The sequence below is a fragment of the Schistocerca piceifrons genome, chromosome 1 (genome assembly GCF_021461385.2).
Source record: "Schistocerca piceifrons isolate TAMUIC-IGC-003096 chromosome 1, iqSchPice1.1, whole genome shotgun sequence".
In the NCBI taxonomy this organism is placed as follows: Eukaryota; Metazoa; Arthropoda; class Insecta; order Orthoptera; family Acrididae; genus Schistocerca; species Schistocerca piceifrons.
Genome location: NC_060138.1, coordinates 494440186 through 494462593, shown reverse-complemented (window position 1 = coordinate 494462593; position 22408 = coordinate 494440186).

The window sequence follows — 22408 nt, the reverse complement described above, 5'->3', positions numbered from 1 at the left end:
GAAAGAAAAAGCATAAAACAGTTTTTAAAAAAGCAAAAAATTGGAAAAAATTATATATTTATTTATTTGTACATAGGCAACGTATGTGTAGCCTATATATATATATATATATATATATATATATATATATATATATATATATATATATATGGTGTTACAAAAAGGTACGGCCAAACTTTCAGGAAACATTCTTCACACACAAATAAAGAAAAGATGTTATGTGGACATGTTTCCGGAAACGCTTAATTTCCATGTTAGAGCTCATTTTAGTTTCGTCAGTATGTACTGTACTTCCTCGATTCACCGCCAGTTGGCCCAATTGAAGGAAGGTAATGTTGACTTCGGTACTTGTGTTGACATGCGACTCATTGCTCTACAGTACTAGCATCAAGCAAATCAGTACGTAGCATCAACATCACGAACGTGGTTCTGCAGTCAGTGCAATGTTTACAAATGCGGAGTTGGCAGATGTCCATTTGATGCATGGATTAGCACGGGGCAATAGCCGTGGCGCGGTACGTTTGTATCGAGACAGATTTCCAGAACGAAGGTGTCCCGACAGGAACACGTTCGAAGCAATTGATCGGCGTCTTAGGGAGCACGGAACATTCTAGCCTATGACTCGTGACTGGGGAAGACCTAGAACGACGAGGACACCTGCAGTGAACGAGGTAATTCCTCGTGCAGTTGACTATAACCCTAATGTCAGCGTCAGAGAAGTTGCTGCTGTACAAGATAACGTTGACCACGTCACTGTACGGAGAGTGCTACGGGAGAACCAGTTGTTTCCATGTACAGCGTGTGCAGGCACTATCAGCAGCTGTTTGGCCTCCACGGGTACACTTCTGCGAATGGTTCATCCAACGATGTGTCAATCCTCATTTCAGTGCAAATGTTCTCTTTACGGATGAGGCTTCATTCCAACGTGATCAAATTGTAAATTTTCACAATCAACATGTCTGGGCTCACGAGAATCTGTACGCAATTGTGCAATCACGTCATCAACACAGATTTTCTGTGAACGTTTGGGCAGGCATTGTCGGTGATGTCTTGATTGGGCCCCATGTTCTTCCACCTACGCTCAATGGAGCACGTTATCATGAATTCATACGGGATACTCTACCTGTGCTGCTAGAACATGTGCCTTTAAAAGTACGACACAACATGTGGTTCATGCACGATGGAGCTCCTGCACATTTCAGTCGAAGTGTTCGTACGCTTCTCAACAACAGATTCGGTGACCGATGAATTGGTAGAGGCGGACCAATTCCATGGCCTACACGCTCTCCTGACCTCAACCCTCTTGACTTTCATTTATGGGGGCATTTGAAAGCTCGTGTCTACGCAACCCCGGTACCAAATGTAGACTCTTCGTGCTCATATTGTGGACGGCTGTGATACAATACGCCATTCTCCAGGGCTGCATCAGCGCATCAGGGATTCCATGCGACGGAGGGTGGATGCATGTATCCTCGCTAACGGAGGACATTTTGAACATTTCCTGTAAAAAAAAGTGTTTGAAGTCACGCTGGTACGTTCTGTTGCTGTGTGCTTTCATTCCATGATTAATGTGATATGAAGAGAAGTAATAAAATGAGCTCTAACATGGAAAGTAAGCTTTTCAGGACACATGTCCACATAACGTATTTTCTTTCTTTGTGTGTGAGGAATGTTTCAAGAGCTTTTATGATTTTCACTTGCCACTAGCTATCCAAATCAGAATAGTTTTTAAGTGTATATATAGCTCACAGTCCATCAGAATTGTTATTCCAAAAACCTTTGCTGAAATTATTATATTCTAAGTGTGCACAGTCCATCATAATTATTGTAAAAGCTATGCCACTGGGGCTGTGGAATTTAGTTGTAGTAGTAAAGAAAGTATCTCCGCATTAGTTTTTAGTGTAGATTTATGAAACAAATTCCTACCAGTGTTACTGTTGTAGTATTTAAGTTAAAACTATTTCTGCATTGGAAAAGCAGAGTCAATTTGTACCTCAAGAATACTATATTATACCTCAAAAACTATGTTGTACCTCAAGAACTATATTGTATTTGTGTGAACTGAATAAACCAAGGAAAAAAATTAGTCACAATAACTCGTTGTTGTTGTTATTTACAAAAAAACCCTATCCCCTATTGCATTATGTGCATAAAGGCTGTGCATGTCTCAAATGATATTATTTTTGCTGAAGATGAGTGCTATTAAGGATGTGAAGTTTAAGATGGAAGATAAGAAAATATATTTAATGATTGCATGGGATTTCGCCTATCGACCAATTGAAATAAGGGACTCATAATTAAGGTGTGTTATCACCTTGCGCTTCTGTGGCACACTGACTGACTGTTAGCTCTGCGTTCTAGCTTTATACCTTACACCCATCTTGCCTTAGGTGCAGACGTACAATGTTTCTTCACCCCGATAGTCAACAAGTCGATTATTCTGATCCACATTACATAGCTCCAGGTAGTCAAATGTCTGAACTGTCACCCGGAGGTACATCGCGTTTGTGAGGTCTGAACTATCTTATACCCGGTTCCAACTGTAGGGAAGAATACATAAATAGAATGAATCAACTTATCATTGAGATATGAGTTTGTAGCTATATTACACTCAACGTGAATTCTGCTGACTGGTAGTATGTCCACAGCCTGATCTGATGTGTAAAATTTACTGGAATCCTTCACCAAAACACGAACTTTCGCAAAGCCTAGCAGTGAACCTACTAAATCTTTCTGCCTAAAGTCTATCGTCACATTCTCTGTTCGTATTTCAGATTTAAGCGTATTGATGTTTGCGCGTAGTTCAGTTCCTTTTCCAGGGTGTTTTAAGACTTCGTTTAAATCGTCAGTGTCGTAGGCACCAGGTTGTATTTCTAGAATCTCCACCTGACCGTCAAGTTCCAGATGCAGTTTATTGTTGGCCTTTGTGATATTTGGGATGCTGTTATACATCTCCAGAGCATTCAGCGCAATATTCCAATCACTATAACTTAAATCAATCGGCGGAAAGTAATTTCCACGCAATACAGAGGCTCGTTCTTTTAACGTCACAGTGTCATCGCATCTAAACCTCAATTGATGGGGGATGGGGGGGGGGGGGCGTTCAATGATGGATATTATATAAATCAACCATCCTGGATGTTGAGCATGCACTTACGTTTGGTGTAGTTTTAGATGCTGTTTCATCAAGGATGTGAGAAGGAACATGATGCAGAGATGTCCACACAAGTATGTGTTAAAGCCTGATATCGCTGAAAATTGTAGAAGACTCGTCTTTTGCTGGTGAAGTACCGTTGCAATTCTTCAGGTGGCTGTAAATCCCAAAATTAACCAAAATAATAAACTGTATTTGCACTTTTCTTGATTTCTTGACATATGAGACCCGATGGGTTCCTGGACCGCCCGCAACATCTAAATTCACAATTCTGCGATTCATTAGTTCGCCACATTGTCTTCGGTAATGTATCTCGCATAAAGACACCACGGAATCCTGGAATGTGAAGTTTTTCTTTAACAACCTTAAGGAGATCGTTATTCGTGAGCGCTCGATCAGATAGGATAGCTAACGGGCTTTTTTTATTTATGAAGAGCCCCAGTGCTTTCTTGTAAAGTTTGAAGTACAGACCCTTTCCAATGGCTGCAGCTTCCGTGACACGATTATGCCTTCTTGCCTCCTCTAGCTGTGCTTGGACGTTTTGAGCATTCTTGACTGTTTTCGCTACAGCTGCAGCCACTCCTGCGAGTTAGCCTATTGCTGATAGAGCCGAAAGGGCTGGAACGAGGAAGGGAATAACTCCGCCTGATATCTTGGGTAAAGGTAGAACGCGTGGTGGTTTAATTGCACCCTTCTTCTTGTTGTTGTTCTTCTTACTCATCACTGCATGCTTAGCTGCAAACATTGATGTGAGAATGCAGCTTTTGAGGCCGCCTGACTTCTTCTTCGCCGGCCAGAGTGGCCGAGCGGTTCTAGGCGCTACAGTCTAGAACCGCGCGACCGCTATGGTCGCAGGCTCGAATCCTGCCTCGGGCATGGATGTGTGTGATGTCCTTAGGTTAGTTAGGTTTAAGTAGTTCTAAGTTCTAGGGGACTGATGACCTTAGAAGTTAAGTCCCATAGTGCTCAGAGCCCACTTCTTCTTCTTCTTCCCCAAAGCGGACTGCGCTGCTTTCATAATTCGTTTGAAATTAATCTCTCCTAAGCCTAACTTAATTTTACCACGCATGGTTTTATCAACAACGAATGCAGCCACACGTTGAACTATACCAATATATTTTCTTCGTTTTATTTCCTTGGCTCTATCAGCTAAAATTCTGTCTGCGACGTGACGTGCTGGGAGATCTTTATTTGCGGCGTAGGCTAGGTCGTGCTCCAGGCAGGCTTCGTCGAGTAGGTTAATACCTCCATCGCCACGTGCCAAGCGTTTCTGAAGCTCTGTTCCTGGTCCATAGAAGTTATATCCCGGAATGTGTAATTCAACTGATAATTTGTCGAGAATACCACCTCCACCTCTTGTTATGATGTGTCTCCTGTCATGCATTGTACGCTACTGGAGTGAACGCGTTCGATGAGGAATACATCTGGTACAGGGCTCTTCTGCAGTTCCTCTCTGTAAAAGCATCCTGCAATTCGGGGTTCTTTCTCTACACTCTGGAGACTGTGAATATTTCAGCTGACCAGTTTGGTAAGTACGATTTCTCAAATGAAGTCTTGTGCTTTGAAATACGTGCTAAGTCACCTACATTAAACCTTTGTTTGCGTGGACCCAGCATTTTAATGCGGAAATATACCGACCCACTGAGTGAATTGTCACGAACATCAAGCGGTCTCATTTTTATTGTACTGTGTTTGGTTCGATTATACCGTGCTATTATCCACGGTAGGATATCCGTCCATTTGTACGAACCGCGAAGATTAAATCGCTTCCACATTTGAGCTTTCACTGTTCCGTTCAGACGCTCCACAACACTCGCTTTCAGGTGTGTAAACGTTGAGTAGTGGTGTATTCCGTACCGCTCCATCACAGTCTTGAAATGTTCATTGTAAAACTCTCCACCATGATCAGTTTGAAGGTTGCATGGACATCGATTCGTTCCTGTTTGCAGCAAACACTCGAACACCGCAGCAACATCTCTCCCTGTCTTTGTTTTCACAGGTAATGCCCATGCGAATTTAGAGTATGTATCAATGACCATTAAAATATACTTGAAACCTTTATTGTCATGGTTGTACAGACCCATATCCACAAGATCGGCCTGTCATCCAGACCTTTAATCATCACATGTCTGCGAGGGTATGTTCTGCAGGCTGGTTTGTGCAGCTCCTGAACTACTGTTTACATATTTGCTATTATTATTATTATTCGATGATTCCCCTTTCTCTAAGTTCTGAAATTATTGAGACGACCTCATTCGAGTCTGCTGTACTACCCGCTGCAGCTGAAGCCATCAACAGCTGAAGTCTATCTATTAGTTCATCTTCCTCATCGTAATATATATACTGGGTGGGTTGACAGCTCACTCGTTTACGTTGCATGTCAGGACCTACACCAGTGCTTTGGAGTTGCTCATTCAGGTTCTATAATGTCAGCGAATTTAGAGTTGTGCGGGCTTTTCAGTGTTCCGTCCGCATTCTTATACACTTCAGCCAACTGTAGTATTTCTCCATACGCCTTGCGATCACCGGCAGGGTATTTTAAGTTTTTTGACGCTCTTAAGAAGATGAGTTTCATTAAGTCAGATGTTCTTTTAAATTCTTTATCCTCAATCCGTATTGTGCTGTCAGTTAAACTTGTAGATTGAGAGCCGAGCATGTACGATCTCTCCTTGCTGACACCAAATGTTCTATCTATCCTAGTCGTGTACTGGTTGGTGAAGTTAGCAATTGGATCATTCTCAACATTATCATCTCGCGAGGATAGCTTTTTGATAGATTTGGTAACGGGTTTAACTGTCTCTCTTAGTGTTTGCTCCTGCTCCATATGCACCATCCTCAACAAACGTAATTTCTCTCGAACAGCTTTGTGCACCTGAACGACTTTATGCTTAGTCGACATCTTGACGCATACTAATCTGAGTTCTGTATATTGCGAGGCTTTATATCTGCTTTCTTCTTCTTCTTTCCTGGGTCCTCCTCCCCCTCCTGATCAATAATAAGAACCTCAGCTTGTATTTTCTCCGCAATTGCGCTAATTCTTTTCTCTAGCCGGTGTTGGATGTTGTTGTTGTTGTTGTGGTCTTCAGTCCTGAGACTGGTTTGATGCAGCTCTCCATGCTAATCTATCCTGTGCAAGCTTCTTCATCTCCAAGTACCTACTGCAACCTACATCCTTCTGAATCTGCTTAGTGTATTCATCTCTTGGTCTCCCTCTACGATTTTTACCCTCCACGCTGCCCTCCAATGCTAAATTTGTGATCCCTTGATGCCTCAGGACATGTCCTACCAACCGATCCCTTCTTCTAGTCAAGTTGTGCCACAAACTTCTCTTCTCCCAAATCCTATTCAATACCTCCTCATTAGTTACGTGATCTACCCACCTAATCTTCAACATTCTTCTGTAGCAGCACATTTCGAAAGCTTCTATTCTCATCTTGTCCAAACTATTTATCTTCCATGTTTCACTTCCATACATGGCTACACTCCATACAAATACTTTCAGAAACGACTTCCTGACACTTAAATCTATGCTCGATGTTAACAAATTTCTCTTCTTCAGAAACACTTTCCTTGCCATTGCCAGTCTACATTTTATATCTTCTCTACTTCGACCATCATCAGTTATTTTGCTCGCCAAATAACAAAACTCCTTTACTACTTTAAGTGTCTCATTTCCTAATCTAATTACCTCAGCATCACCCAACTTAATTCGACTACATTCCATTATCCTCGTCTTGCTTTTGTTGATATGCGCAAAAAATTCCTGGTGGCCTTTAATTCCCATACAGCCTTACCGAGTATGTTGAGTCTTACCTCAAGAGTTTGAAATTTAATATCAGCATGCATGCGAGCATTTTGTCTATTTAAACCTAACCTCTCAGACTGAGCACCCGACATGCGTGCGAACTTGTCTATGGTGTAGAGTATACTGCTGCATTTACCTATTTTGTACGACTATATATGGAGAAACTCCTGGAAGTTCCGACTGTACCTACCATAATTCAGTTTTCGAGTTTTATCAATAACGAGAAACCCGTACTGTGAGTGATTCCAGCAATCTGTAAGGTGTCAGGCAAATCCAACACCTTCCATGAAAACCCTGACATGATAAGCAAATCCAGTAGTATGTCACATAGCTCCGAATAAATCGTGACATTAAATTAACCAAAGTAATACGAGTAACGAGTGAGCAAATGGAATACCACAGACTAACACAAGAATGGCTAAATGCATGTCATACCTTCCCACCGTGAGACAGACGCAGTTCCGAGGGGAGAAACGAGAACAGAAGCCGAGAGCAGAACTGTGTTAAGCTGGAAGGCCCTACGATAAGGGACGGACACCCACGTCACCAGCTAACCGCTAGGACCACCCCCCAGCCCATGTTAAAAGCTAGAGCCCTCCAGAAGAACAGTATAGATCTTACGATAACACAAAAAGGGCCACACAAGCTGCAAGTTTTAGCGTGAGGCTTTTTCGCGTCTCTGTTACATCAGGACCACCCCCAAGCCCATGTTAAAAGATAGAGCCCTCCAGAAGAATAGTATAGATCTTACGATAACACTAAAAGGACCACACCAGCTGCAAGTTTTAGCGTGAGACTTTTTCGTGTCTCTGTTACTGTGCAAAATTTAAAAACATTGCCCCACCACGAAAAATATAACGTCTCTCATTGGATAGACAGAATTTTTGTAGGCAGAGCTTAAGGTTAACATTGAGACCCTGATTGGTCAGGTAGCTTTTTAACCAACTTCGGTAAATTGTAGTAAGGAGAAGTTAGGAGAGAGTTGCTTCCGAGACGGCGAGGTGAGCGGAGCTGTGCTGTCCGCCGCCCCCTGACGAACACCGACAAGGTAATGAACGCACGTGATGCAGCATAACAATGCATGAAGCTTCACTCAGAACTGCAGAAGTCTCATCTGTTACATCCCCTTTTTGCGTAATACCAGTGTCGATCGTCAATTAAAGCTCATGGTGTTCACATTTGCCACTTGAAGTAAAAATCTGAAACGCAGTGATTTTTTTGTTATATAGTTATTGAGAAGCCACATCAGCCACTGTAATTTACGACAAGTTAGATAAGTAATTAAAGATAATTGAGGGTCACTGTAGACCATTTTGATAGTTTTCTCTTTTGTGAAACTTAATTTAAACCTAGATTATAGATGTGATATGGCATAGGTCATCCTTCGATCCATTGTAGAACTTGGAAACCCATTCAGGGAATATTCGTTCACATTTTTGTTGAACGCAGTTGGTTTTTACCATCCTGTATTAAAACATTTCCTTTTATCAATAGTGCAATTTATAAACAATGTTTTGTGAGTAGAATAAAATTTCCAATGGTAAACTTAACCGCTTTTTTCGACGTTATTTTACCAGTTAACTAAAAATAGGAAAGCCTTGAATCCCTTCCACTAAATTTAGTTAGTATTAAGATTCTTTTACAGGGAGTGCAGTGGAGCTGATGCTGAACTCATTAAGTATTTGGTTATATCATCGCTAGTCTCACTGAACTCTTCTGAACTCTCCATGTCATGTGTGGTCTGACGTCTCCTTACCAGCAACAGGTCCCAGGTTCAAACTAGTCAATTCCCTAAAAAACACGCTCAGAGCGTCGTTGTGCGAAAGTGGTAGGAAGACATGACTTAGAACAACAGACACCACGCAGAATGTTAGAAATCTTCTCATATCTTTACAAATTCATTGAGCGACATGTCAGTCTCCACATGAGCCTGGGAAATGTGTTTTAATTTGAGATTGTCTTGTTTGAATGCTATAACGAGGTTGCCATTATCCCTGACCAACTGTTTTGGGACCCAAGAATATGTTTGACTCAGACAAAATGCGTCAACAACCATATGACGACCAAAGCAGAAATATCTACGGATCTGGTCCTGCTTTTCAACAGCTACATCATCAAATATGAAGACCGTGTTTGGTTTTACTTCTTCATGTGGAGGGATGTCTTTGCTTTCACTGAATGCCCTGTACATTACACCATCTACACCGCCTAACATTCTCTGCAGTAACTGATACTTGCATTGAAATGGTGTTTTGAAGAAACGTAGACATGCTCGAAGCGGACTCCATCAATGCCTGTTAGCAGAGCCATGAGAACATTTGTCTTGCCACTGTTGGAGGGACCTACAATTATAGCTGATATGCTGTCGGGGAGAAGCACTCCATTCTTCTTAGTCTTCTTCTCTGGATCTTCATTGGCGCAGGACCAGTCACCTACAGCAAAGTCCTTGTGGCGAGGGTGCTTCACCCAGCCTGTCATGATACCTACTGTGTTAAGTCATGGCGTGCAATAGGCTTTTATATAAAAAAGAAAATGTGCGTAATCACATGTGACATTATATGCAGCGTCATTTTGTCTAGAGAAATAACATAAACATAAATTTGAAATAATAAATATATTTTTTTATTCACCATTGACAATTGTACATAGCATTATCACCATCAAAAAAATCACTTGCTTCTTTTTTTTTTAATCGGTGCAGCAGCAATGCAGTATTTGGAAAATAGCTGCTTCTTATATCCCTCAAATTCTGCACATATATCCCGCAATGTTATCGGTGCGTTGCAATAGTCTGGCATTCCATCAGTAAATTTAATTTCAACATTTTCCACACCTATTTGACGAATAGCGAGAGACTTCGGCACTGCACTTATACAGGTATTAAAACAGTGATCTATATTTCCTATGTGGATGCTACATGTGCGAAGCCAGTTCATGCTATCAATGTATACAGCTTGAAAATAAGGGAGCCATCTATTTAGTTATCGCTGAGTGCAGATTAACAAGTTATCAACTGTTGAGTGCTGCATGTAGATACTCTGCCCATTGGCACTTTTAGCTCTTAATATAGCATCATCGTACATTGATAATATACTCACAGTTAGGCCTCCACAGAAGATGTCACGGTAGGATTGGGCCAGAACATATTCTGTAGTCATATGCCTCTTGATGTAAGCTTGTGCGCAACAAAGTTCATCTCAACCATAGTCTGAAAAACAGACTTTAATATTTTGGCACATTTTCGAGCACTAAAACAGCTGACACTTCACTGTTTTGTGATACTTCAGTTCCTAGATGAAGACGTTTTGAACAGCTAGTTGTTAAGGTATAGCATGAGGCGAATAGTAAAGGTGATGGCGCACTGGGGGTTGGTAGCTTATCCACAACATCCACACCAGCATGGTTAGCCACCTGTTCTTGCACTGATGTTGGAATGTCTCTTGCACTTGGCCTAATGGACGGTGCTTATGATGGAGCCCAGTACAATGTTGCACCCTCAACAGCATTGAGCGGCACAGACAATAGAGTTTCACTATCCTGACCCAGTATGCTGAGAAGCTGTGTTAAAGGATCCACCAGTACCCTGAGTGCAGATCACTGCAGGTTGGAACCTGCCGATCCCAACAGGCTGGAGCTTGCCACCACCACGTGTGCAGGACGAGATGGGATGGAATTTGCCAGTCCCGGCGGGTTCGATCTTGCTGGTGGCGACAGGTTGGATCCTGCTGACATGTGTGCTGATCCCGACAGGCTGGATGGGGACTCTATGGATACATCTGGTGCAGAGAGAAGAATAATCATAAGCATCATATGTTGCTGCTACAGAAATAATAATAATAGAGCAAAATAGATACTTACTTTTCTGCTGCTTCCTGCTCCTGTTCTTCTGGGCTGACTGGTGCTTCATTATCCTGGCTGACTGACTGTCTGATGGCAATAGATTTTGAGCAGCTGCTGGGTGCTCCTTATATACACCATACCTACGTCACCATGATGCTGTGCTCCTATTGGCTGAACTGCATGGTCACGGCCTAAACAGCGCCCTCTAGCGGTGAACTAGCGAACTAGGTCAGTTCTTTGCGCTGCTGGATTGGAGGCAGTTGTCTCTTGTGGGGTGGGAGCTTATTTGTAGGTTTTAGAAAAGACAGACAGTTCCAGCAGAGACAGATGTTTGCATGCATTGTGTAATGCATCTTTAATGCATCTCAATGCAAAGCATTCATTTGCAGAACCGTATTCTTCCTCTTCACATGTTCAAGCATTAACGCTCACTTCCATTCTATGTGTAGGAGGCTATGGGGGCAATCCTCAGCTGTATGCTTACAGGCAACATGGCTGTTAAACTCCTCCCAGTCAAACACCAATAGCTCTTTGGTAGAACACATTCCACACAGCCACAAGGATGGGGATGAGCAGCTGCTCTTCAGTGGTATACATTGCATACACAAATATGCTTCCACTGCAGCGAATTGACATCAACTGCCCGCCTCTTCCGTTTTGGGAGAGTGAAAGCTTCATGTTGAATATCTTGGCAGTTTGTGCATGCGCATGAGCTTGTGTCGGCTACGACATGCATCTTGGCTCCATCCCTCTGTACTGTCGCAATCTGCTGAACTGAATACTTCTGCTTCTGTCTCCTACACTCTTATATACTCTTCCATACCTCATGTAGTAAACTGTGGCTACAGTCCTCCTTCGAATGTGTACACATGAAGCAGCTATTGATAGCTGCTCTATCCTTCACATTCATTTATATGACCGAACACATCACGATGGGTCCACAATGACAGCTCAGCAGAGACTGAATGTGTGCCACAAATTCTGGTCAGGTGAGTGGAGAAAAAAAAATTCCCGTCAAAATTCGAAATTCCCGTCACGGGGCGTGACACTTTCCCGCCATAAGCCGCCATCTTAGATGACGCTAATCGCGTCATCAGATGACGTCACGTATTCACGTCATCAGCTGACGTCACGGCCGCCATCTTGGATGAAGTCACTGGGGCGACGCGAAGGTTGCTATACTACTGATTACACGTTTGGCTGTGGATAAAATCCATAAAACCATACAAACAAAATATCTGGATATCTGTACATTTTTGTGATAGATCATCTTATTCTTCCATATATTTATTCCTCGCACTTACGTCATTAGCTTAGAAGTGGGCCTTAGTTTTATGTTCTCTAATTATCTCTAAAATGCCTCAAGAAAGCCGGAGGGGCGGGACTAGTATATATTTGGCCGGATACGACGATAAGAAGGCGGATTGTTCGGCTGCAGCCGGCCACCTAGCAATCCTATCTGCGAGGGGACTTCAGAAAGTACAGAATACGAGAACTCGGTGTCCCACGCTAAGACCATCGCGCGCAACAAGAGCGACGCATTGAGAGAAGAGAGTACGTGTCCTCGGTTTCCCGCAGACACAGTTCTGCTCGGTAGTCTAAACAAATGCATCACAGTATGCGAGTGAAGTGGCACGACTGCTGGAAACGTACTCCAAAGCTGAGCATGCATGACAGTACGTTTCCTGTGGATAGAACACCTAACCTGCATATAGGTTCATCTTGAAATTCTGGCCGTATGTGAACCAAATGAAACTCAATGTTATACTCATATGCCGAAATCCACACTGATACTCCCCCAGAATCTCTTCTGCTTATGGTGGTAACCTGTTGTAGATAATACTAGAGATTTTATAGGTTACATTCAGCAGGGTGATTCCTCGGTAATTTCCACAGCAGGTCTTGTCTCCTTTCTTCTGTAATGGTTGGATTACAACTAAAACCCATTCTTCTGGGATTCTTTCCTGATTCCATATCAACTTAGTAAGTTTGTGGATCCGCTTATGAAAATCAGCTCCCCAAGTTTTTAACAGTTCTGCCGTTATTTCATCAGTTCCTGGTGCTATATAATTTTTGAAACAATGCACTACTTTCCGTACTTCCTCCAATGTTGGTTCTTCTATTTCTGGATCTACGGTATAATAGAGTGGCTGCCCATTCCTAGTAGGAATGCCCTCCAAAATTTCCTTGAAATATGCTCTCCATCTATTCGGAATATCTTGTTTACCTATCAGCAAATTTCCCTCTTTGTCCTTACAAGCTGTTATTTTTGGTCTATATTCTTGAGTTCCTTCTTTAATTTTCTTGTAGAATTTTCTGCTTTCATTCCTTTGGTAATGCTCTTCCATCTCCTCTATCTTTCTCTTCATGGCTTCCCTTTTTTTCCTCCTGCACAGCCTTGCTGCCTCTATTTCCCTTTCATTATATAATGCCTGATCTGTTCAGGTATTCCGCTGCAAACATTTCAGCCTTGCTTCCTTTTTCTATTCCACTGCCTGTCTACATTCATCATAATACCAGTCTTCATTCCTAAGTCTCCTTGCCTCATGTGCTGTTGTCCTAATGGCATCTTTAATAGAGTTCCATTCTTTGTCTATATCATCTCCATATTTTGTTTGTAACTCCTTTCTCAATCTTTTCTGATACTCCTGAACAGTAGACCTATCTTTCAGTTGTTCTATATTCCATTTCTTTACTCTGGTACTACTTTCTCTGGCAGCCATGGCAAGTTTCTATCTCATTTTGGCTCCTACTAGGTAATGGTCAGAATCAGAATTAGCTCCTTGGAAAGTGTAAGTTTTTTGGAAATTTGTGGTAAGAACTATGGGACCAAACTACTGAGGTCATCAGTCCCTAGGCTTACACACTAATTAAACTAACTTTGACTGTTTGGGCTCTAATATTAATAGCACAAATTCCATATCGACTGAAATAAAACTGCACATCCTAAGTGGTAATATATGCTTTAAGAAATTGTTGGCGTCTAGGTTATTAAATAGGCTGCTGAAGCTGCAACTATATAAGGTCATGATCAGGCCAGTTGTAACCTACAGATGCGAAACATGGACGCTAACGAGTGTTGAAGAGCAACAGCTCAGGATATTTGAACGTAGAGTGCTGCGTAAGATGTGCGGGGCAGTTCAGGTTAATAATGGTTTCTGGAGATCTAGAACGAATACTGAGCTGGACCGCCTCATACAAGGAGCTGAAATCGTAAGAGTTTTAAAAAGTAGAAGAATAGCCTGGCTTGGGCATGTCCTCTGGATGGATACTGAAAGAACTAAAAGATTTTTGAATGGGCGTCAACCGGAAGAAGGCAGAGAGGAAGGCCACGAAAACGGTGGACAGATGATGTGGAAGAAGACACAAAATCTCTCAGAGCCTGACGAGGGCGGAATGGAGGAAACTTCTTGATGAGGCCAAAACCCACATAGGGTTGTAATGCGATAGGAAGAAGAAGAAGAATTAGCTATTCTATTTGCTTAACACATACTCTTTGCCTTCCTAATAACATTTTAAGCACCTTACAGTAATGGGCTACTGTAGATTGATTCTGACTACTACTAAAATTTTGATATAATTCCCGCTTTGTTCTACATCATATCCTTATCCCACTAGTCAGCCACCCAGGCTGCCTTTTACTGCTAGTACCCCGTTTAGAACGTTGTAATGGAAATCAACTCTCAAAGAACATGAGAAATGTGTTAAGGAAAGCATTATATTTGTCATCTATGTTATGGGCACTATGAACATCCTGTCGCTCTTGTTCCTTCACGAGGTTTAAAGAACTCTCTATTGTTGTTGGATTAACTTTCCTACATAGTTTTTAATTACGTGGGACATTTGATTATAAAAGTCTTTTAGTGTTAAAATTTGTGCATCATGGTTTGAATGGCCATTCACTCTTTTACTAACAGAATGGCCATCTAGTAATGAAGAATCTATAAAAATATTATGTATGGCTGTGCTACTGTTCCCCTGCACCCTAACTGAAAGAACACTGTCTGCATCAGATCATATGAATTTAGGAGAAGTACCAACATCCTTTTTCTTGAACCATCATATACAAAATTAATATTGAAATCACCACATATAACTAATTTCTGGTACTTCCTATGAAGTGAATCAAGAACCCTCTCTAGCTTGATCAGTGATTCCCTGAAGTCAGAGTTAGGGGACCTATAAAGAACAACATCCCGCGCCCGGGTTCCCGGGTTCGATTCCCGGCGGGGTCAGGGATTTTCTCTGCCTCGTGATGCCTGGGTGTTGTGTGATGTCTTTAGGTTAGTTAGGTTTAAGTAGTTCTAAGTTCTAGGGGACTGATGACCATAGATGTTAAGTCCCATAGTGCTCAGAGCCATTTGAACCAAAGAACAACAATTAGAAATTTAGTTTCACGAAATTCAACAGTCTCTGCACAACATTCAAATATCTGTTCAGTGCAATGCCGTGATACGTGATGTAGCTGTGATGTAACTGTTCTCACAGTTCGTTTCTTCTCCACTGGCAGCAGACTCTGACATTCATGCATTAAACAGTGCATAATGAAGTGGCTAATAGGGAAGAGTTCATTGCTACTAAATTGAAGTTACGGAGTATTGGGATGCCACTGGATTTTATTTGTAGTTATGGAAGCAAAAAATCAAGAAAAATATTCTGAGCCGCACGGGGTAGCCGTGCAGTCTGGGCACCTTGCCACGGTTCGCGCGGCTCCCCTTGTCGGAGATTTCGAGTCCTCCCTTGGGCGTGCGTGCGTGCGTGCGTGTGTGTGTGTGTGTATGTGTGTGTGTGTGTGTGTGTGTGTGTGTGTGTGTTGTCCTTAGTGTACGTTAGTTTAAGTTTGATTAAATAGTGTGTAAGCCTCGGGACCGATGACCTCAGCAGTTTGGTGCCATAGAACTAACCGCAAATTTCCAATTCCAAATATTCTGAGAAGTAGTCTATCATTAATCACAGAAAAGTTTGCGGGTGATATTCATTTCAAGAGCACCGCAAAAGACACAGTAAACGTCTCCTCACGATCTTAGAATTCATATGAGGCTACAAATATGTTTTCACTTTACACAATAGTTTGCGTGTTGCCACCTCGAAAACCGATCGTGGACAGCCTTTGATTAACACAACATCGCACATGTACGTCATCTGAAGCAGTTTTTCAACAAACTGTTGCATTTATGTATCAGATTAATTTTTATACATCGATTCATATATCCGCAGCCTTCCAGCATCACTAGCATCAACGGTGGACCACGTGCCTCCAGATGTTTGCCTGATTTGGGGGAGCGGACCAAACAGCAAGGTCATCAAAAAAAATGGTTCAAATGGTTCTAAGCACTATGGGACTCAACTGCTGAGGTCATTAGTCCCCTAGAACTTAGAACTAGTTAAACCTAACTAACCTAAGGACATCACAAACATCCATGCCCGAGGCAGGATTCGAACCTGCGACCGTAGCGAGCAACGTCATCGGTCCCATGGGATTAGAGAAGGACGGGGAAGGAAGTCAACCGTGCCCTTTCAATGCAACCATTCCGGCATTGCCTGGAGCGATTTAGGTAAATCACGGAAAACCTAAATCAGAATGGCCGTCGTTCTCTCACATGCGAGTCCAGTGCGCTACCCACTGCGCCACCTTGGCCGGTCACGTGCCTCCAGACGGTGTATCCACGGGCGTCGTAGCACTCCGGCTTTGTAATCCAAGACCAGTGAAACATGTTGTATCTTGCAGTGGAGTTTTCTTAGCGAACCCTGGCCAGCAGTACCGACTGTACAACCCGCCACTCCACTACATCAGAGCGACCCCATTCGCATCGGGTAGCCATCTGTGCCGGTTTGAACAGCATTATGCACAAAATTTTCACTCTTTCCTTGCAACTCACAGATCATTTTTACCTTCCCTTTTCTTTCCTCCATAATTGGTATTTATATTGTCAGCCGAAATTACCCCGACATCAAGTCACATGCTCTGTACTTTCAACACCAGAGTTCACCATCTCCAACACTCTCGCTACCATACCTTTATGTGGATAGTAAAACTTAACCAGCTTGAACTCCGCATTGCTGAAAGAATCTGTCATCGTTGAAACAAACTGAGCTTCATTCATTTCCTTCAACATTTCCTCCGTAGCAAACGGTGCAATGACATTCGTGATAATGGATTTGGTTTTCGTCTGCGAGTAGGAGAACATCTTGTTAGACAGTGATTTAATTATGCAAATGATGCAGTCCATGGACTTGTAATTATGCTTGTGCGTCACTGTGTGGTATGCAAATGTGCTTCTAGGGCCGAAAGTTGCTTATCCATGAGTGAAATTACCTTCACCCGTATGAAGGTTTCAATTTTTTATCTTCAAGAAAGAACCTGAAGCGTAGCTTTATGTTTTGTTGGACTTCATGTGAACGACGTTCAATTTCGATGCGTCATCCGTGTCCAGTGCTACATTTCGAAACGGAAGCTGTATGTACTGCATTCTCACTGTGACTATGACAGCAGCGTGTTAGTGGTTAGTCACTCGCGTTTTCCCGTGTTTAACAGAGATCATATTGAGATAAAGTGTATCAAACTCACTGCCACAAGCCTCGGAATCGTTAAACTACCGTACAAAACACTGAAACTGGAGCTAAATGGTTCAAATGGCTCTGAGCACTATGGGACTTAACTGCTGTGGTCATCAGTCCCCTAGAACTTAGAACTACTTAAAACTAACTAACCTAAGGACATCACATACATCCATGCCCGAGGCAGGATTCGAACCTGCGACCGTAGCAGTCACGCGGTTCCAGACTGAAGCGACTAGAACCGCACGGCCACAACGGCCGGCGAAACTGGAGCCATGTAGTTGTTTAGTAGATTGCTGCACAATCGAGTTTTTGAAAGATTCAATATATTATAGCGAATTTGACAACCAATACAGTTTAGTTTTTTCGTGCTGATTAAGCGTAATGTCAACATTCCAAAACTTCCAGCAAACGAAGCATTGCATCAGGAGAGCTAATTAGTTTATAAAGAAAAAAATGTCACGCTACGTAAGGTGAAAATCCGGAACATTGCGCTGTCTCCAAAGAGGGACTGACACCGGGGCATGTTGTTAAATATTGAATGTGTCCCGGATGAATGGAAATTCTGTAAATTCCTTGAGTGAGCCGTAAGACATGATATTGTGTTGTTACCAGAGAAGCGTGCTGCATGTTGGGAGATACAGTTATGCAATAATTTACCAGATGAAGGTACATGAACAGAAATATCAAGAGCTTCCGCCTATAATTTTTTTAAAAAATCTGTTTGAGCAAATCTTTTACATAGCTTTTTTTGATAACAGATAATAAATGCTAATTAATGTCTTAACAAACGTTCACTTATGCCTGATAAGTTGCGTGTCATGTGGAGGAGAAGGAGGAGATTAGTGTTGAACGCCCAGTCGACAACAAGGTCATTAGCGACGGAGCACAAGCTCGGATTAGGGAAGGATAGGGAAGGAAATCGGCCCTGCCGTTTCGAAGGAACCATCCCGGCATTTGCCTGAAGCGATTTAGGGAAATCACGGGAAACTTAAATGAGGATGTCTGGACGCGGGTTTAAACCGTCTTCCTCCCGAATGTTAGTCCAGTGTGCTGACCACTGCGCCACCTCGCACGGTCGTGTCATGAGTATGATTTCAGAATGTACGTTTATTTATTTATTCTTGTTTTTGCTCCCATCTTTTCTCATTGTCCACACATTATTTCATATTACAGGAAAAAGTAGTTGCGGTCCACATCACTGCTGAAAGTATGTGTGTACTGTGTAATGCAATGTCTGTGATATTCTTGTATTATTGCAAAGCCCTTCGTGTAGCATATAAGTTGTAAAAATTTACTTGTAAAAAGCTATACCTACTTGTCGAATACCATTTGCACGACTTGTACAATATCATGATTTCTTGGCTCAAAACAATGCAGTAAAAACTGAGAAACCGACGATGAAACAAATTTTGTTCTGTTAGAGAAAGTAATGCAATTTTTCTCGGTGGCTGCTATTCACTCTCGCTCGCTACCACGGCTGGGTACAATTTCGTGCACGTGTCCACGACGTGTTGGAGAGTGCTGGCAGCAGTGAAGAGCTTAGGCTTGCAGCTGCCGGAGCCCCTCGCAGTAGCAGCACGCCGTAACCTGTTCTCTGGGTGCAGGGGTTGCTGGCAACCTTGGGCGGCCGGAGGCTTCGTGCGCTGCCCGACACAACGACACGCCGTTGTCCACTCCTGAGATGCGGAGCATTCGCCTGTCGGCCTGCTCTGCCGGTTTAACGTCGCGCAGCATCTGTACCGTTGACGAACTGCGGGGTCCGGTTCAGCAATATGCTCCCATGTTATTTAAAAGTGTTATTTTACTCACATATAATACTTGTAAACGTAGTGGAATTAAATCGGGCGATGCTGTGGGAATCCTACAAATCATAAAAATGGATGTGTGTGTTTCCCACATCTCCTAAACCACTGGACCGATTTCAGCAAAGCTTGGTACACATATATCTTACTTTCAGGCAACATTGGCTGTGGGGATAAGAACTAAGCCTGGGAAAAACCGACCGGTGAAAATGGTTACCGCTATATTAGTGCTAAACAACCGGTATTTTTTAGTGTTTGTTTGGTCACGGTTATAGCAGGTGGTTCCTTTTTTTTTACAAATAATCGGATAAAAAACTAAAATATTTGTTAGGCATAGCAGCAGGGCTAAAATTTTTGTCTTTTAAATAAAATATTTAAAAAAAGAGGAGTTTCTATTCGTAAAATTTCCATTGTTCTGAAACGTTGCGATATTATTTACAATGGGAAAACGATCAGTGCTGTTTTAATAACAATCCCGACAGAATCGAGCAACAAACACATGAAATAAGAATTGGTACAGCGTTGCTGAGACAGTAATGACCTATTACCATGTGGCGTGACCTGTTGGGAGGTACGCATGTACACGCAGTGTACGAGCCTCGCCCTGTCTGATGTTTATTGTAATTTCCCACTGTTATCGCCAGACATTAGTTGGATTACAGAATGGCACCATCCCTAGTCTCGAAGTGTTTTACGAAGTGCGGTATCAGTGAAGTACAATACACCATTTGCTTTAAAATACTAAGAACAGGAGGAGCCACAACAAACTTTAAACTTAACAGTTCATTCATAGTTTACAATAAAAACAAAAAGTAGATGATCTGTTGCGCGTGTACATGTTATGCCTTTATCTGCTTGTAGCCCCTGAGAGCGGACAAATTACCACTAAAAATAAAGTTCTCCAATCTCATATTTCATCCTTCAGCACTGACTACTCGTACTGTCTAAATAGTGGTTTGAGCCTCGATTACAACATGATTTTTTTCAAAAAATTGGAATCAATACGAGAATAATGGTGATTTTTGTAGTATTCAACCACTTGTCACTTTCCGAGAAAAGCAGCAAACAGTGCACGGAATAATATTCTTTTATTTGTCTATTTAATTTACTATTTTGATTCTTTGTATCTTGAAACTATGGGAGTCAATTTGTTTTCTGCGTTTATCACCGGAAATGAAAGAAATAGAAAAACTGAAAACTTGTTATTTCGGAAACCGGTTATTTTGAGCAGTTCTGACATTGAGGTTAAAGTGGTGTTGAAGAAAACCGACACACAGTAAAACAGTTGTTTCAGCGATAACCGCCATTCTTACAAGGGAACATCCCCATCGCACCCCCCTCAGATTTAGTTATAAGTTGGCACAGTGGATAGGCCTTGAAAAACTGAACACAGATCAATCGAGAAAACAGGAAGAAATTGTGTGGAACTATGAAAAAATAAGCAAAATATACAAACTGGGTCGTCCATGCGTAAGATAGGCAATATTAAGGGGACTGTTAGGTGAGGAATGCGTGGTCCCGTGGTTAGCGTGAACAGCTATGGAGCGAGAGTTCTTTAGTTCAAATCTGCCCTCCAGTGAAAATTTTGCTTTCTTTATTTTCGCAAAGTTATGATCTGTCCGTTCGTACATTGACGTCTCTGTTCACTGTAATAAGTTTAGTGTCTGTGTTTTGCGACCGCACCGCAAAACCGTGCGATTAGTTGACGAAAGGACGTGCCTCTCCAATGGGAACCGAAAACAATTGATCGCAAGGTCATAGGTCAACCGATTCCTCCACAGGAAAACACGTCTGATATATTCTATACGACACTGGTGACAGCATGTGCGTCACATGACAGGAATATGTTGTCGACCCACCTAACTAGTACACTTGGCGAATGGGTAAAAAGATTCTTCTACCTTGCCCGATTTAGGATTTCTTGTGGATGTAATAATCACTCCAAAAAAAGTGATGAAAACATAAGAGTTTGTCACATAAACTGAAAATAAAAAGTTAAAATTTTCGGTTGAGGGAAGATTTGAACAAAGAACCTCTCGTTCCACAGCTGTTCATGCTAACCACGGGTCCACGGTGCTCCTCATCTGACACTGCCCTTAATATTGCCTATATTATACACGGACGACCCAGTTTGTATATTTTGCTTATTTTTTCCTGGTTCCACACAACTTCTTCCTGTTTTCTCGATCGATCTGTATTGAGTTTTTCAAGGCCTATCCACTGTGCCAACTTATAACTAAATCTGAGGGGGGTGCGATGGGGAGGTTCCCTTGTTAGTAACAACCACCTACGTATCGAAGGTGAGGGAGAAAAACAATTGTAGCCCGCAACGCGCGATTCCCAAGTTTTTGAGAATGAGACCACTTAGCGGTTTGCAACATACTGTACACACAATTTCAGTTATGCAGACATTTTTTTCTCCCTGATAACTCCTACAAAATGATGAGAGGTAAACTTTTTATCGATTAATACTTTTCCGCTGTTCTTGCAGTACAAATACCACATGAGGCATGACGTTATAATTTATTACTTTTTCATTACTAACTGCATTCGGGACACTTTTTAACGACAGTACGCATATATGCCACTGAATGTAAATGCAAAATTATATCGTTTTCGACCCATAGTTCAGTAGACATGATGTAAACAAAGAGATGGGTGAAAACCTGCGACCGCTACGGTCGAATCCTGCCTCGGGCATGGATGTGTGTGATGTCCTTAGGTTAGTTAGGTTTAAGTAGTTCTAAGTTCTAGGGGACTGATGACCTCAGAAGTTAAGTCCCATAGTGCTCAGTGCCATTGGAACCATTTTTGAAAAATTGCTGCACCATGCACGACGTTTAAATTTGTTATTTCTTTGCTACTAACTCTATTCGGAATAAGTTTCGCAAACAATATCCACATATACCGCTGAATATACCTGCAATATTGTATCGTTGTACGACACACAGTTCAGAAGATATGACGCCATAAAAGTGAGATATATGAAAAACTGCCACACCGTGCATGACATTTAAATTTGTTACTTCGTCGCTAAAACTCCATTATCAGCATAATTTGCAGACGGTATCCATATATGCCCTTCAATGTACCTAAGGAAATTATGTCATTAAATGACACACAGTTCAGGAGAGATCATAAACATTACGCACTAGGGCAGACACTGCGTTGTACGGGCATGGCGCACAGCTGTACGTTAGTAAAAATCCTGACCGACGCTGGGTTTATCTGGTAATTAGGTTATAA